This window comes from Eleutherodactylus coqui, chromosome 3, assembly GCF_035609145.1.
Source record: "Eleutherodactylus coqui strain aEleCoq1 chromosome 3, aEleCoq1.hap1, whole genome shotgun sequence".
Classification (NCBI taxonomy): Eukaryota; Metazoa; Chordata; class Amphibia; order Anura; family Eleutherodactylidae; genus Eleutherodactylus; species Eleutherodactylus coqui.
In genome coordinates this window covers 29,656,167-29,673,591 of record NC_089839.1, presented here as the reverse complement: position 1 = coordinate 29,673,591, position 17,425 = coordinate 29,656,167, and the positions used below count along the sequence as shown (strand labels likewise).

The window sequence follows — 17,425 nt, the reverse complement described above, 5'->3', positions numbered from 1 at the left end:
GTCTCTGTCCTTCTCCATCCTTGGTGGGTCATTGATGGAAAAAACCATCGTCTTTATCTGTGAGAGTCCTGTGCTGAAGGAACCCGAGGGAGACAAGAACATCTTCCATGAAGTGTCTCACTACTCGGGGATTATAGGTTACAACAAATATCAGAACCATTCTCTTAAGATCCATTTAGATGCAACGAATATTGCTCAAAAATCGCTCAAAGCCATCTTTTGAGCAATAATCGTTGTGTCTAACTTCACTGACATCGTGCAGTTTTCGTTAAGCCTTCGCTGATCACTGATCCTTCAGCATGCATCCTCCGCTTGGAGCGCTCAGTTATCAGGAATTCACAGCGGGATACAGCTGATATTATTGTTTCAGCTGTATCCCGCTCCCTAAAGACAGGCGGGGTATGAACAACACAGCTGTCCAGCTGCGTTCTTCATACCCCACTCGGAGCACTCGACTGTATAACAGCCGGGCGCTCCGTGCAGAAAACAGCTGGATGCAGAGAACAAGCGGAGCCACCCCGCTTGTCTTCAGCATCCTCCGCTTGGAGCGCTCGACTATATGACAGCTGAGCACTCCTAGCGGGGAACAGCTGGATGCAGAGAACAAGCGGAGCCACCCCGCTTGTCTTCAGCATCCTCCGCTTGGAGCGCTCGGCTATATGACAGCTGAGCACTCCCAGCAGGGAAGAGCTGGATGCAGAAGACAAGCGGGGGACCGCTTGTCTTCTGCATCCCCCGCTCGGAGCACAAGGTGATCGCTCAAAGATTGTGCGATCACCTAGCGCTGAAAAAGCACACAACGATTATTGCTCAAAAATCAGTCAAAAGATTTCGTTGTGTCTAAATTTACTTGCACATAATAAACATGTAAAACAGGTCTGTGGTCAGGTCCTTAGAATGCAGGGCCTAGTTTATGTCATATATATACACACACAGTATATGGTATTCTCGTATCTTGTCGTCGCAGCAGGTTTTCTTGTCCGGACTCCTTGAAGTGGGCTGTGGGGCTGGATAGTGAGGGATTGGCAGCGGCTGAGCGGCATCCCCACCGACATGGCTGCAGTCGGCAGCGGTGGGGGACAGTGATGGAGCGGCGGTGCCAGGGATGTTTCCCCGGTGGCCTGCCTGTACTGGGGAGTGGCACTGAACTGTGAGGGAGCGGCGGAGACACAGAGCCTTTCTCGCCAGCCTCCCTGCACTATGTATTGGCGACGGACACTGAGGGAGCGCCGGCGGCACAGCGCTTTCTCCGGCGGCCTCCGTCCACTGGACAGCGGGAGTGGCACCGGCAGACTGGCTTCCCCGCCGGACTCCCTAGACTGGTCACCGCCGGTGGACACTAAGGGACTGGGGGACCTGCAGCGGCGGCACAGCGCCGCCTGACAGTGAGTTAAGGAAGGAAGGGGATGCTGGAGCTAGAGGGGAGCTGGAAACTGCTATGTATGTCCTGGAAAAACGCTGGATGAGACTGTGCCTGGCATGGAGCGTTAGGGTCAGGGTTGGTTTCAGTGCTGGGGTTAATACTGAAACCGGCCCTAAGTGTAACTCTCCATACCAGCATGAATTCATCCCCACGCTGCTAGGACCTTCAAGGCTTCACCCTATCAGGAGCTAGGGGGGTGAGAGGCGCATTCCTCCTGTCAAACCCCTAGCATCCAGTGGCGTCAAGATACAATAATACCTATTGTAGCAGGGCAATGTCAGACTGGCCTGCAGAGGGTGCTAGATAGGCAGTCTGGTAGCTAGAGAGAGGAAAGGTAAAGGTTCACACCTGATGAGTGTAGTAGGAAGTGGCTACAAAAGAGCCTGTTCCTGCCAGAAACCAGAGAGAGACGCTGGCTGAGAGAGCCAGAGAGGCGGTGAAGGGAGCCGCATCAGGGACTTGGAGCCTGAGGTCCAGTGTGGACCAGTTGGGTCTGTCACCTGGTCTGACGGAGGAAGACGCCCTCCAGACGCCCAGGAGGAGTTAATGACAGGATCCTGTGGGTTGTGAACCCCAAGCTATGTTGGACAGTGTATGATTTGTGTTATATGCTGTGAATAAAGACTGGCAGGAGCCAGAGTATAAAGAAATCTTCTATTGCTGGAAGATATTTTTGTGCAAGGTGCACCACGTCCTGACCTTGTGGACGGCGATCCAGAGGTGAGTGAACCCCCCTTGTCACACTATATATCTCAAGAACTAATGGCTATAGAACAGCCATAAAAATATTTCTATTACAGCGCCGCCTGGAAAACCCCTTCAAGTATTCACAGATATTTGGATCAAGTCCCTGCTGGTGACAACAGAAAGATGTCAGAAGATACAGAACATTGCAGCTGGCTGTATACGGGGCGGTGCAGCCGTGTATACACAGTATTAGGCAGTGTACATGGGAGCCCCGACGAGCGCGGTCAGAGCACATAACCCCCTAATAATACACCGCACCCCCCTAATAATACACCGCACCCCCCTAATAATACACCGCACCCCCCTAATAATACACCGTATCCAAGAACTGTAACCACCAGTGATGCAACTGCAACTAATATCAGTTCTGCACATTGTCTGCAATAACTACGGTGCAGCTGGAGGACCAAAATACCTCCGGACCATCACAACAAAACATCCGCAGCAAAGATTAGCCATGAAGAAGCGGGATTTTATCTATTTCTCCAATATGCGATTCATTCCACATCTGACAAACTGGTATCCGAGGCGCAACTAACGCCAGGAGATAAATGCAGCCGCCGCAGTACTGACACACGGACGGTTACCTCTAACTGACCTGGACTGACCGTCATACAGCCCAATGCACAGACTCATGCAGCGCACACACCTCTACTACCTGCTGACCTCATCAGGAGAGAACTTCAAGAAACTCCTCCCACACACGTGACTGGTCACATGATCATGACATCATCACAGGTCCTTTACCCCAGTAGGATCCAGCATCTCCTGGAGGCCCCGCCCCATCCTGTGACATCACTACCAGCCCAGCTATAATAGGCAGCCCAGTAGTGAGGTGAGGGGGCTGCAGGGGCTTCTACCAGGCGCAGCCTCCATTCCCCCCCCCCGCAGCTAGTTTTGGCCTTGGTGACGCGGCTTCATCTCTCAGTTCTGACCTCTGGCCCTTTATGTGGTGATAATGCTGGGATGGTTTTACTTGAGGGGCTTTTAGATGGAATTATTATAATAATTATCGTTCGAACGAACGTGAACGATAACATTCCTGTCTAACTGTGAGACAATGGCCAACGAGAATCTTCACTGTTCGTTTGTTGTTTGTTTTATGCAGCATAGAAACAATCGACTCGTTCGCTCATTGTTTGGTTAAACAGCTCTCATTCTCTCCCTCTCATTCACTTATACAGCAACTGGGAATCAATGAACGATTCTCGTTTGAACGAGCCAGCGATGTATCTGCTGGTATAAACAGGCGTGCGAACGAGCTAACAGGTTCAGTCCGGTAATAATCAGTAAACCTCAAGTACCAATGGCTGCCAGCGCATGAGGAATAGCGCCCCTAGTGGTACATTTTGTATCGTTTGCATTTTTTGGGGAGAAAAAGGGAACTCAGATGCCAGTACTTCTACACTTTTCCACAATGCAGCAGCGCATACTAACACTGAAGCAGGAGGTGTCGCAAAAGTAGCCACCACAGGTATACAGTGACCCTGTGAACATCTCATTAAATCAGTTACGCTTCCTGTGAACGCTCCAATCCAGTATCTCGGATAACTGTGGTAAATTTGTAACATGAGAGATAATACATGCCGATCAGGGCTGATCCCCAGACCCCAAGGAGGAGAAGGAGGTGACATAATAAGCCCGAGAAACCTTGACTGAGGTAGGACCCGCAATACTCCGTGTGGGAAGCACGTGAGCGGGCCCAGGGTCCCTTATAGTTGCTTTTATCACTCCAAAGACTGAAGGAACCACAAAGAAGTTCCACAGGCCAAACCTGGTGCAGTCGCCCCCCCCCCCCCTTCCCCAGGACCTCGACCTCTTCCCACACCCTCAGCAAACGTGGGCATAAAGCGGACTCAGGTGCTAATACTGCTGTGAATGTCTCATAAATTCAGTTACGCTTCTTTTGATTGGTCCAAACCAGTGTCTCAGATAACTGTGGTAACACAACAGCAAATACATGTCGCCCAGCGCTTATCCCCAGACCCCAAGCAGGAAGAGGAGGTGTCATAATGAGCCCGAGAAACCATGATAGAGGTAGGACCCACAATCCTCTGTGTGGGAAGCACGTGAGGGGTCTGAGCCTCCACCTTGTGTGACGCAAGGTGCTGTGAGTTACATAGCTATGGGAAACCCATGTGTCCCCACACAATTCATTCTGTGTATGTCAGATAGCTGAACACCACAATGGGAAAGCCGTCTGCACTCTGCACTCTACCCAAGTCATTCAGTGTATTTGTGCCAGATAGCTGAGCCCCACACTGGGAAACCTTTGTGCACCCACAGCACAGGCGAGCCCCTGAAACCCAGTATTAAATATGAAGAAATCAGAGTGCCCAAACATGGCAGAGTTTCACCCATCCAAGAACCTCAGCCTCTGCCCATACTTCTGCCCAGTTCATTCTTTCAGGTGTCAGATAGCTGAACACCGCAATTGGAAAGCCTTCTGTGCCCTACCCAACTCATTCAGTGTATTTGTGCCAGACAGCTGAACACTGCGCTGGGAAACCTTTGTGCACACACAGCATAGGCGAGCCCCTGAAACCCAGGGACAGTATTAAACATGAAGAAATTACAGTGCCCAAACATGGCAGAGTTTCACCACACCCAGGACCTCGGCTTCTGCCCAATTCGTGTCAGATAGCTTAACAACGCAATGGGAAAGCCTTTGTGCACCCACAGTACAGGCAAACCCATCAAACCTTTCTGTAGCAATACTATAGGCGAACCCCTGAAACATTTCTGTAGCAAGTGTATAGGCGAATCCCTTAAAACATTTGTGTAGCAGGTGTACAGGCGGACTCCTGAAACATTTTTTGCAGCAAGCGTATAAGTGAACCACTCAAAACTTTCAGTAGCAATAGTAAAGGCGAACCCCTGAAACATTTCTGTAGCAAAAGTATAGGCGAACACCAGAAGAACATTTCTGTGGCAAGTGTATAGGCGAACTCCAGAAAACTTTTTGTAGCAAGTGTTCAGGCGGTCCCCTGAAACATTTCTGTAGCCAGAGTATAGGCGGACCCCTCAAACCTTTCTGCAGCAAGTGTATAGGCGGATGCCTGAAACGATTCTGTAGCAAGAGTATAGGCAAACCCCTCAAACCTTTCTGTAGCAAGAGTATAGGCAAACCACGGAAGAACATTTCTGAGGCAAGTGTATAGGTGGACCCCAGAAAGCTTTCTGTAGCAAGTGTATAGGTGGACCCCTGAAACATTTCTGTAGCAATAGTATAGGCGAACCCCGAAAACATTGGTGCACCAAGAGTATAGGTGGACTCCTGAAACATTGGTGTACCAAGGGTATAGGTGACCCCCTGAAACATTGGTGTACCTGAAGTATAGGCGAACACTGGAAACATTGGTGTACCAAGAGTATAGGTGAACACCCCAGAAAAACTGGTTGACCCCGAGGGCAGGTGAAACCCATAAACATTTTTTAAAGATAGAGGTTGTTGTTGCTTAATTTCTAACAGAGCCTGGGGCAGCCCTCCGAAAAAATAGATTTTAACAGAGCCTTTTGGTCCGCAGAAAATTGGCAGTTCAGCGTGATGACATGCTGTTTTAGGAGGAGGAGGAGGAGTAAGGGATAGACCAAGCTACTTCTCCCCTTTTTGGGGGTTAGAGAGAGGATGCATATTTCTCCTGTTGCAGCTAAAACAATCTTTAGGATCCGCTGCTTTCCACCCGTGTAGAAGAGAAGTCTGGGGAAATGCAGCCTTTGTTCATCTTTATGAGTGTAAGCATGTCGGCGCTGGCAGTTGACAGATAGGCATGCTTATGCGTGATGATCCCCCCAGCTAAACACCCTCTCTGACAAGACGCTAGTGGCAGGGCAGGCCAGAACCTCCAGGGCGTACAGCGCAAGTTTGTGCCACGTGTCCAGCTTTGACACCCAATAGTTGTATGGAGCAGAGGGATCACGGAGGACAGTGGTACGATTGGCTATGTACTCCCTCACCATCTTTTTACAGTGCTCCCTCCGACTTAGTCTTGACTGGGGAGTGGTGACAGTCTTGCTGGGGAGCCATAAAACTGGCAAAGGCCTTGGAGAGTGTTCCCCTGCCTGTGCTGGACATGCTGCCTGATCCCCGCACCTCCCCTGCTAGTTGGCTCTCTGAACTGTGTCTTCTACCGCTAGCGCTGTCAGATGGGAACTTTAGCATCACTTTTTCCACCAAGGCTGTGTGGTATTGCATCACTCTCGTACCCCTTTCCTTTTCGGGAATGAGAGTGAAAAGGTTCTCCTTATACCATGGGTTGAGAAGGGTATACACCCAGTAATCTGTGTTGGCCAGAATGCGTCTAACACGACGGTCACGGGAAAGGTAGCCTAACATGAAGTCAGCCATGTGTGCCAGAGTCCCAGTACGCAACACATCGCTGTCCTCACTAGGAGGATGACTTTGAGGATCCTCCTCCTCCTCTTCAACCCATACACGCTGAACAGATGAGAGGGAAGCAGCATGGGTACCCTCTGCAGTGTGCCCAGCAGTCTCTTCCCCCTCCCCCTCCTTCTCCAAAATGCGCTGAGATATAGACGTGAGGGTAGTCTGGCTATCAAGTGACATACTATCAACCCCCATCTCCTGTTCTAACTGCAAAGCATCGGCCTTTACGCTTAGCAGCGAACTTCTCAGCAGGCAAAGCAGCGGGATGGTAACGCTAACTATGGCCGCATCGCCGCTCACCATTTGGGTAGGCTCCTTAAAGTTTCTGAGGACCTGACAGATGTCTGCCATCCATGCCCACTCCTCTGTGAAGAACTGTGGAGGCTGACTACCACTCTGCCGGCCATGTTGCAGCTGGTATTCCACAATTGCTCTATGCTGCTCGTAAAGCCTGGCCAACATGTGCAGCATAGAATTCCAGCGCGTGGGCACGTCGCACAGCAGTTGCTACTCTGGCAGCTGAAACCGATGTTGCAGGGTCCTGAGGGTGGCAGCATCCGTGGTGGACTTCCCGAAATGTGCGCACACCCGGCACACCTTGCCGAGCAGGTTAGACAAGTGGGGGTAGTTTTTCAGAAACCACTGAACCACCAGATTGAAAACATGGGCCAGGCATGGCAAGTCTGTGAGACTGCCAAGCTGCAGAGCCGCCACCAGGTTACGGCCGTTGTCACACACGACCATGCCCAGTTGGAGGCTCAGCAGCGAAAGCCAGAGGTCGGTCTGCTCCGTCAGACCCTGTAACAGCTCGGGGGCCGTGTGCCTCTTGTCACCTAATCTGGTTAGTTTCAGCAAGGCTTGCTGGCGCTTCCTCACTGCTGTGCTGCCGCGCCGTGCGCTACCGACTGCTGGCAACGTGCTCACACTTCTTAACTGAGAGGTGGAGGAGGAGGGGGAGGGTTTGGAGGAGGTGGCATAAAACACCACAGATACCATCACCGAGATAGAACCCGCTATCCTTGGTGTGGGTAGCACATGAGTGGTCCCAGGCTCTGACTCAGTTTCCACAAGCCTGTACGGCAGCATCTCCAGGCTGATTAATTTGGCAATGTGCACATTTAAAACTTATGCATGTAGGTGGGTGGCGGCATATTTTCGCTTCCACTCCAACGCTTTTGTTAGCGACAGCTGAACGCTGCACTGGGAGACATTGCTAGAGGCCATGGAGGACCGTGGAGGTGAGGGTGTAGTTGCAGGCCGGGAGGTGATCGTGCCTGCGTCCTAGGAGGGGATTGGATCTGTGTGGCAGGTTGTGGCACAGGGGATGAGGCAGTGGTGTGACCTGGAGGCGGTGAATGGCCTTTGCCCCACCTTGTGGGGTGCTTGGCCATCATATGCCTGCGCATGCTGGTGGTGGTGAGGCTGGTAGTGGTGGCTCCCCGGCTGATCTTGGTGCGGCACAGGTTGCATACCACTGTTCATTGGTCGTCCGCGCACTCACTAAAAAAAAACATCCACACCTTTGAACACCTAGCCCTCTGCACTTTGGCTGGCCGCAAGGGGGTGCTGTGGGAAACAATTGGGGGATTATTGCCTCTGGGCCTGCCTTTATGCCTGGCCATCCCACTGCCTCTTCCAACCTGTCCTGCTGCTGCACTTGCCTCCCCCTCTGACGCCCTGTCTTCACAAGGCTTAGCAAACCAGGTGAGGTCAGTCACCTCATCGTCCAGCAGCTCTTCCTCTGAATCCTCTGTGCGCTCCGCCCTCAGACTTACTACCCTTACTACTACCCTTACCTCTGGAGCAGCCAGAGGATTCAGAGGTGCAGTCCCTAGGCCGGTAGTAGTGGACTGCGTGGAAGACTGGGGGTTTGATACATTGCTGCACGCATTATCCGTGACCCACGACAGGACCTGCTCGCACTTCTGTGCTTGTAATAAAGGTCTGCCACGCGGACCTGCAAATTGTGATATGAAGCTAGGGAGCAGAGAGTCAGAGCGCTCTCCTAATCCCTCTGCAGCCGGCTGTGATTCACCCCGCCCAGGACCTCTGCCTGCATCCACACCCTCACTTGGACGCCCGTGTCCACATCCTCGACCCTTACCCCTACTCCTCATCATGTCGGATAAAGGATAGAGCAGGGCCCAAATAAATTAACTTATTGTATAGCGCTAAGAACTGGGGCTGATTCACCGCACAGAGACTTGTGGATAACGGAGGCTCTATGCTGTGACAGAAAAAATTAAACCTCTGTATTGCGCTGATAGCTAGGGGTAATTTACCGCTCACAGAGACTTGTAGATAAGAGAGGCTGTATGGAGTGGCCGAGAACTATTAACCCACTAGATAGTGCAGATAACTGCGGCTACTTCACTGCACACAAGTAAAGTGTATTATGAGATGCTCTGCACAGGGGAAGAGAACTATTAACCCAGTGAATAGTGCAGATAACTGCGGCTACTTCACCGCACAAAAGGAAAGTGTATTGTGAGATGCTCTGCACAGGGGCAGAAAACCATTAACCCAGTGGATAGTGCTGATACCTCTGGCTAATTCACCACACACAGCGAATGGGAGATGTGAGATGCTCTGCACTGGTCAAGCCAAAATTACGGCACTGTTTAGTGATGGGAACTAGCTTCGGCTAATTCAGTGCACACAGCGAATGGGAGACGTGAGATGTTCTGCACTGGCCCAGCAAAAATTAAGGCACTGTTTAGCGATGGGAACTAGCTTCGGCTAATTCAGCGCACACAGCGAATGGGAGATGTGAGATACTCTGCACTAGGCCAGCAACAATTAACCCACTGTTTAGCGATGAGAATTGCGGCTAATTGACCGCACATAGCAAATGGTAGATGTGAGATGCTCTGCACTGCCCCAGAAACAATTAGAGGACTGTTTAGCAATGAGAACTCTGGCTAATTCACCGCACACAGCAATTGGGAGATGCGAGATTCTCTGCACTGCCCCCCAAATAATTAGCGGACTGTTCAGCGATGAGAACTCTGGCTAATTCACCGCACACAGAGACTTGTAGATACCGGAGGCTCTACGCTGCAAAAGAAAAAATTAAACCACTGTCTTGCGCTGATAGCTATAGATGTGAGATGCTCTGCACTGCCCCAGAAATAATTAGAGGACTGTTTAGCAATGAGAACTCTGGCTAATTCACCGCACACAGCAAATGAGAGATGCGTGATTCTCTGCACTGCCCCAAAAATAATTAGCAGACTGTTTAGCGATGAGAACTCTGGCTAATTCACCGCACACAGAGACTTGTAGATACCGGAGGCTCTACTCTGCAAAAGAAAAAATTAAACCACTGTCTTGCGCTGATAGCTATGGGTAATTTACCGCTCACAGAGACTTGTAGATAAGAGAGGCTGTATGGAGTGGCAGAGAACTATTAACCCAGTGGATAGTGCTGATAACCGCGCTACTTCACCCAACACAGAGAATGGTAGATGTGAAATGCTCTGCAGTTCCCCAGGAAAAATTAGCGTAGTGTTTAGCGATGAGAACTCTGCCTAATGCACTGCACACAGAGAATCTTAGATTTGAAATGCTCTGTACAGGCCTAGATGCTTGAAAATAAAAATCAGTGCACTACTGCTCCCAGCCAGCCACAAAAGTAATGCACATAATAAGGTATAGCCCTATGAAGGACTGTTGGGTTCTTGATGTCAGGATCGCAGCCTAACCGCACCCTACACTAGCACTCTCCCTATCTCAGCGTCAGCAGCTCTTTCCCTAACCTCTGCCAGCATGCATCTGAGGCGAGCCGTGGGCGGCACCAGTTTAAATACTCGGCCGTCACCTGATCAGCCCAGCCACTCACTGCTGTAGACGTGCACAGGGCTGGCACGTCACAGCAGGAAGTGGTAATGCCTTCCCCACATGTTTATTGGCTAAAAAATGTTGCTAAACATGCGGGGAAGGGAAATGAAAGTGACTCTAGTACCGCGTGTTGCTCGACTCGAGTACCGAGCATCTCGAGTAGCCTAATACTCGAACGAGCATCAAGCTTGGATGAGTGTGCTTGTTCATCTCTACTCAAGATATAAGAAGAAACCACCCTTCACAGAAAGACCCCGTTTTAGAAACTACCACCCTCCAAGAATTCATCCCAGGGTGCAGTGAGCATTTTAACCCCTGGCTGTTTCCCAGAATTAAATGCACAGATGATGGTGCAAAGTGAATATTGCCATTTTTGACCTACAGACTTCAGTGCCAAATATTTTGTGACCAGTTTGCGCCACTGTGAAGAGAACGCTCTCTAATTATTATACTGCAGCTCCTAATTTTAGAAACACCCTACATGGGCTTTAAAGAGCTTTTATGGGCAGTAGTAGCTCTATTGGTGGGGATTCGCCACTCAGGACCCCTGGCAATCTCTTGATCTCAGTCTCCACACTTGCTGCAGCAGGCTGGATGTTAACAGCTCTATCCGCATTGGGTGGATTTAATCTTAACCTGGATGTTGGTAGACGGGTCAATATGATTTGATCAAATTATATACAAAGAACCTTGCATTATTTAATATGGTTAGAGTATTTATTATAGGTCTGTATGCTTCTGAAGTCACCCTATTATGACCAACAGCTAATAGCAGGAGTAACTGCCATGTGTTGTACGGACATCGACTAGATGGGCTGGAAATTACTCAGGGAGGTGCTGGTAGGTTGTTTCAGGTATCTGGAGCCATGCTGATTGCAGTGCAACCCATAGTTGCTGGAGGGTACATGGGGGAAAATCCATAGCGCGAACACGACAATTGAGGAGGTCCACATATGCTCAATTAGGTTCAAGTCTGGGGAATTGGGGGGCAGCAAAGTACTTTGAAGTTTTGGTTGTGCTTTTTCAATCATTCTCGGACATTTCTAGTCATGTGACATGTCGCATTATCTTGCTGGAAGACCCAATCTGCTCAGGGAAGACAGACAGCATCTATGGTTGTACATGATCTACAAGGATGGATTCAGAACCAAATTGGTTCAGAGTGCCTTCCACATGGATGAGCGGCACAGAGAATGCCAGGAAGAAACTCCCAGACCATAACTGTGTCGACATTAGCTTTTGTACTTCCAGCAATGACTGCAGGGCGTTTGTTCTCTGAGGTTTTATGCCTGAAACAACAACACCCATCCGTTTGATGAAGCAGAAAACATGACTGATGACTGTTTGGACCCCCGCTGACTGGCAATTCTGATACAGCTGTGCAAACTGAAGCCTTTTCTTGCGATGCACCTTTATTATCATAGTTGCTTCGGAGCCCCGTACGCAGTAGGGTTGGCTGGACTGTTGCTTACAAACATCTGGTAGCTCCCTGGTTCATTTTCATGGTGGGCTGCTCCATTGCAGAGTATCAGTTGGCCCTCGTGTACCTTTATAGCCGATGTTTATCTCTCACATCAATTTCATGTTGTACAATGCAGTTTCCATGTCGGTTATTCCCAATTGAACCATTTGTTTACTCACAATACACTTTCATCACTGAAGCATGCGAACAGTTCACAATTTGTGCTCTTTGATAAATACCGCCACCCTTTGCCCAAAAGCTAATAATCATCCCTTTTTGCTGTTCTGATAAATCCCTCATTTTACCCAAGACAGCAAAAAGTAATGTGAGCAGACGACCTATGACACACTTTATATGCCCACCAAGCCAGTTCACCACACATCACTTCCTTCATGGGCCACTGCTTCCAACGTTCAAAGTAGGAGGTGGTCATAATAATATGACTCAACTGTGTATGTGGATGTAAATTGCTCTTTGCGCATGAGTCAGTTTGTGACAGCTAAAAGGACGCTGTTTTGATTTCTTGTGGAGTCGCCCCCCTCGGTGTTGGGCTGGCAGAGGAAACAATTGAAGAGATCAAAAATGGATTGTACATGGATATTTGGTTGTTGTCGGTGGATCACATTGCGATAGACAAACTGCATTTTTCAGAACGAGGAACGGATAAGGAGCTGCAATAGCCAAAATATTTGGCGCAATTTGTTGCAGGCCTTTTTGGTTCTGGTACACAGTGCATGCCAGAATCACCCACAAAAAGGCCCGGAGGTCATGGTATACCTCCATACCATTAACACGGCATTCAAATTGCACGACGGATTGGCATGGTGGCGTTACGATACGGATTTCAGGTGACGGGTATCAGGTGCTAGGTCAATGAACTGGGCGTCAAAGGCGACAGATGTCTGGATCCAATTAGTTTTGGCTCAGAGACTGCAGAAGACGCCTTTTCCAAGTGGAACCACAGGTGCTGGACAACAGTCAGCTGCTGTGGCCCCAAGGCCAAATGGCTCTTGTTGGTTGCTCAAGGAGGACCATTGTTGATTTTATGCCATATGCAAATTTAGACACAGGTGGTCTGTGTGTGGTGGAATGCACGCAGCAGTATGCGCTTCCACAAACAAGGCGCAAATGCTGCTGTTGGGGTACTGGGCACATCGGCGAATCTCGGTGAGAAGCAGCTACTTAGAACTGCAGTTTGACAGGTACCACAGAAAGCAGGATTTTCGTTATCCCATGTGTTCCGAAAACATTGTAGTTGTTAAGCCTAAATTTAAAGTCGGATTTAGGTAATATCAATTTGGAATATCAGTAGAGAAAAGTTCTTGAAAGGAGGTTGAGTTGGCACAAAAAGCCTTACATGAATTTGTGTGTTTCTCCTTTCGGATTGGTACCAAAGAAGGAATCTGGTAAATTTTGATTGATATACCACGACTGCTGAATCCGTGAACGACGGCATTTCAAAAGAGCACACAGCGGGTTCCTATATCTCTTTCTGGTTCATCAGGCGCGCGTGAGAGCCCATTTGGCGAAGGCAGATATTGAATCGGCTTTCCATTTATTGCCCATGCATGCTGACTAGAGATGAGCGAACGTGTTCTTAACGAGTACTTACGCACCCGAACACCGGCTTTTCCGAGGACTTCAGTGTTCGCGCGTAAAGATTCGGGGGGCGCCGGGGGGCGGGGAGAGGCGTGGCGGCGTGGGCGGCAGCAGCGGGGAACAGGGGGGAGCCCTCTCTCTCTCCCCCCCCCACTCCCCGCCGCACCCCCCCCCCCCCGCGCTGCCACGGCAACCCCCGAACTTTTTTCGCCCGAGCACGGAAGTCCTCGCAAAGTTCGGTGTTCGGGCGAAAAGGGGCGGGGCCAAACACGTTCGCTCATCTCTAATGCTGACTCTTTCCATCTGTTGGGCTACAGGTTCGAAGGACAGTTTTTCATAGATGTGTTTGCTGACGGGGTTCTCCATCTCGTGTTACTATTCCGAGCTCTTTAGTTCTTTTTTGGAATGAATGCATACTTACGACATGGGAATTATGTCAGTAATCCACAATTTGACCTTTTTTTTTTGTTTGTCGGGCCAAAGGATTCGCCAATCTGTGAGTTTGTCATCTTTTCAGGTTTTGATGAAAAAAGTCGGGGGTCTGTTATGGGAAGATATTATGGTCGGTCCATTGTCTTTCTTGGTCTTTTTGGGCATAGACATGGATTCAGAAAACATGGTTCTTCAGGTACCGGTCAAAAAGCAGTGGATCAAGAACATTGCACTACTGGAATTATGGGGTCCGGAGAAGGCAGACAGGTGCATCTGCTTTTGGTCAGACAATGGAGATGGTGGTTAGGGCGATTAACAAGCAGTCAGCCTCCTCACCCCTGGTCCTGGCTACGTTACAACATTTGGTGTTACGGTGCCTGCAGTAAAATGCAAAATTTCAGTCTAAGCATATTCAGGATATCAAAATGGTGCAGCTGACGCTCTCTCTCATTTTCAGATAAGGTCATTCAGGGAACTACATCCAACAGCAGATGTCAAAGGGATAAGTTGCCCTATTTTCTTATGGGAAATAGTAAAAGAGAGCTCCTGAGTTTGGTACAAGCGTTAGTAGAGGAGTCTACTTGGAGGAATTACAATGCCATTTGGTCATCCTGGCTGAATTCCGCCAGAGCCGTTTTTCTGGAAGGGGGAACAGGCACAGTCAGTGACTCATAGACTCACAGACTAGTAGAGTTGAAAGACCTCCAGGGTTATTGGGTCCAACCCCCTGCTCAGTGCAGGATTTACTAAATCATCCAAGACAGATATTTGTCCAGCCCTTGTTTAAACACTTCCATTGAAGAACTCACCACCTCCCATGGTAACCTGTTCCACTCATTGACCCTCACTGTCAAAAAGTTTATTCTAATATCTAATTAGTATCTCCTCCCTTTCATTTTTATCCCATTGCTTCTAGTCTTACTTTGCACAAATGAAAATGGGGCTGATCCCTCTGCACTGTGATAGCCCTTCAGATATTTGTAGACAGCTATTATGTCTCCTTTTAGCCTCCTTTTTTTGCAAACTAAACATTCCCAGATCCTTTAACCGTTCCTCACAGGACATGATTTGCAGACTGCTCACCATCTTCGTAACTCTTCTCTCAACTTGCTCCAGTTTGTCTGTCTTTTTGATCTCTTCAATTGTTTCCTCTGCCAGCCCATCACCAATGGGGGCAACTCCACAAGACACCAAACAGACTTGTCGCTCCGCGAGCTTGCCACTTATGGTGAACTGCTGCATGCGTGATAAAATACCTTTCCCATCAGGCGGGCCCGAGCCCCCCAGATAACTATAGGACACAGTAAGCCTTTGTTTATGCTCAAAACGATGAATCAGCACCTTTAGTGCTGCCATAAAATCACCATCACGACAATCAGCAACCGACTTCACATTTTCCCAAACATTATCGCATGTCGACCCTCCAGTTCTTCCGTCCTCTAGCACTGCCAAGGGTAGAATCCGCCTGGATGCCAATTACTGGCAATTGTCCTGATGGCATACCAAGTGTTCAGTGTTCTGATTAAAAGAAGCACCTTGGTTGCTGTCCCTCCTTCAGCGGCAGAGCCATGAACCAAAGGTCATGAATGTTCTCTCCACTACGACGAAAATTCTGACAGACTCTTGACAATTCTGATGAAAACTCTGACAGTGCCTGCTGAAACAGATGAAGAGGATCCAGAGTCCCTGTGCTGAGAGATCCTTTCCCTTAACCTGCCTCTCTCCGTCCTACCGCCAGCCCCCTTGACACTGCTACTCTCAGGATAGGGTTGGATATTTTCTTGTCTGAGCTGCAAGATGGGTTAGAGTCTGCGTTGATGCTGGCAGGTGGGGTGTGGCGGAGTAAGGCATAGGCGATATGCCGCACTCCAATACGCTGCATCCTTCATAGCGAGAAGTTTGCTTTCCAGGAGAAGGCAGTTTAAGCCCAGTTAGCTAAGGGGCTTTCTTACGCCTCGTTTATTGGACTCAAATAAAAGTTAGTCTCGTTGGGGAAGCATAGAAAGGATTGTTTTGGAAAGTTTGAATAGAATGTTAAGAACACGTTATTTAATAAAACTGTACCATACATAGTATGTAAAGCTGAATGAAGACAACGTTCATCTAGTTCAGCCTGTCTCAAACCCCCCCCCCCCCCCTTTGTTGATCCAGAGGAAGGCAAAAAAAAAAAAAAGAGGCAGAAGCTAATAAGCCCATTTGAGGGGGAAAAAAAATCCTTCCCGAATCCATAATGGCAGTCAGAATAATCCCTGGATCAACGTTTGATACCTCCTACGTGACTGCAAGGTAAGGATCAATAACCCTGCTGGTTGTTTAATGTTATCTTGTAATATCATGGCACTCTAGAAAGGCATCTAGTTCCCTCTAAAACCCCCCGGTGATGGCTTGTGCCATCACCACATCTTACAGTGAAGAACCCCCCCCCCATGTTGGTGGTGAAACCTTTCTTATTACCATCGCAGTCCTAGGTGTAAACAGATCATGGGAGAGATCCTTGTATTATCCCCTAATGTATTTATACATAGTTATTTGATCGCTCCTTAGCAATCTTTTTTTCCCAGGGTAACCAATCCCAATTTTGATAGCCTCTCTGGGTATTCCAGTCCTCTCATTCCATTTATTAAATTCAGTTGCCCTTCTTTGAACCCCCTCAAGTACAGCAGCATCTTTCCTGAGCACCGGTGTCCAGAACTGTACACAGTATTCCATGTGAGGCCTGACAAGTGCCTTATATAGCGGAAGAATAATGTTCTTGTCCCTCGCCCCTATACCTTTTTTAATGCACCCCAAGACTTTATTTGCTTTTGCAGCAGCTGATTGTCCACTAGTACCCCCAGGTCTTTTTCCATATCACTTTTCCCTAGCAGTAGCCCATTTAGTGTATATTGGTGACATCCGTTTCTCCTGCCCATGTGCATAACCTTACATTTATCAATACTGAACTTCATTTGCCACTCTTCTACCCAAGCCACCAGTCTATCTAGGTGCTTTTGTAGCCGTACATTGTCCTCTGCTGTACTAATTATCTTGTATAATTTTGTACCATCTGAAAATTTTAAAATTTTACTGTGCAGTCACTTTATGAGGTCATTGATAAATATAATGGGGCCTAATACTGAACCCTGTAGCACCCCACTAACAACGGTGGCCCAATCAGAGTTCGAACCATTTATTACCACCCTCTGCTTTCTATCTCAGAGCCAGTTCTTTTACCCAGATTTTCTTCCAGCCTAGAACTCACGTCATCGTAGAAGCTGATTAAATTGATCTGACATGATCGACCCCTCATGAACCCATGCTGATGAGGAGTTATACAGTTGTTCTCCTTGAGGTATTCCAGGATGGCGTTTCTCAGAAACTCCTCAATTATTTTTCCAATTACTAAAGTGAGACTTACCGGCCTGTAGTTACCAGGCTCTCTTTTGGACCCCTTTTTATATATTGGAACCACATTGACAATGTGCCAATCCAGTGGTACCACCCCGGTCTCTATAGTGTCCATAAATATAAGAAATAGCAGTCTAGCTATCATGTC

General features: G+C 48.7%; 1 pseudogene; it reads right to left on the bottom strand.

Moving 5' to 3' along the window:
• The window catches only part of LOC136620112 (zinc finger protein 850-like), a 182,808-nt pseudogene that overhangs the window by 47,855 nt on the left and 117,528 nt on the right, over positions 1-17,425 (bottom strand).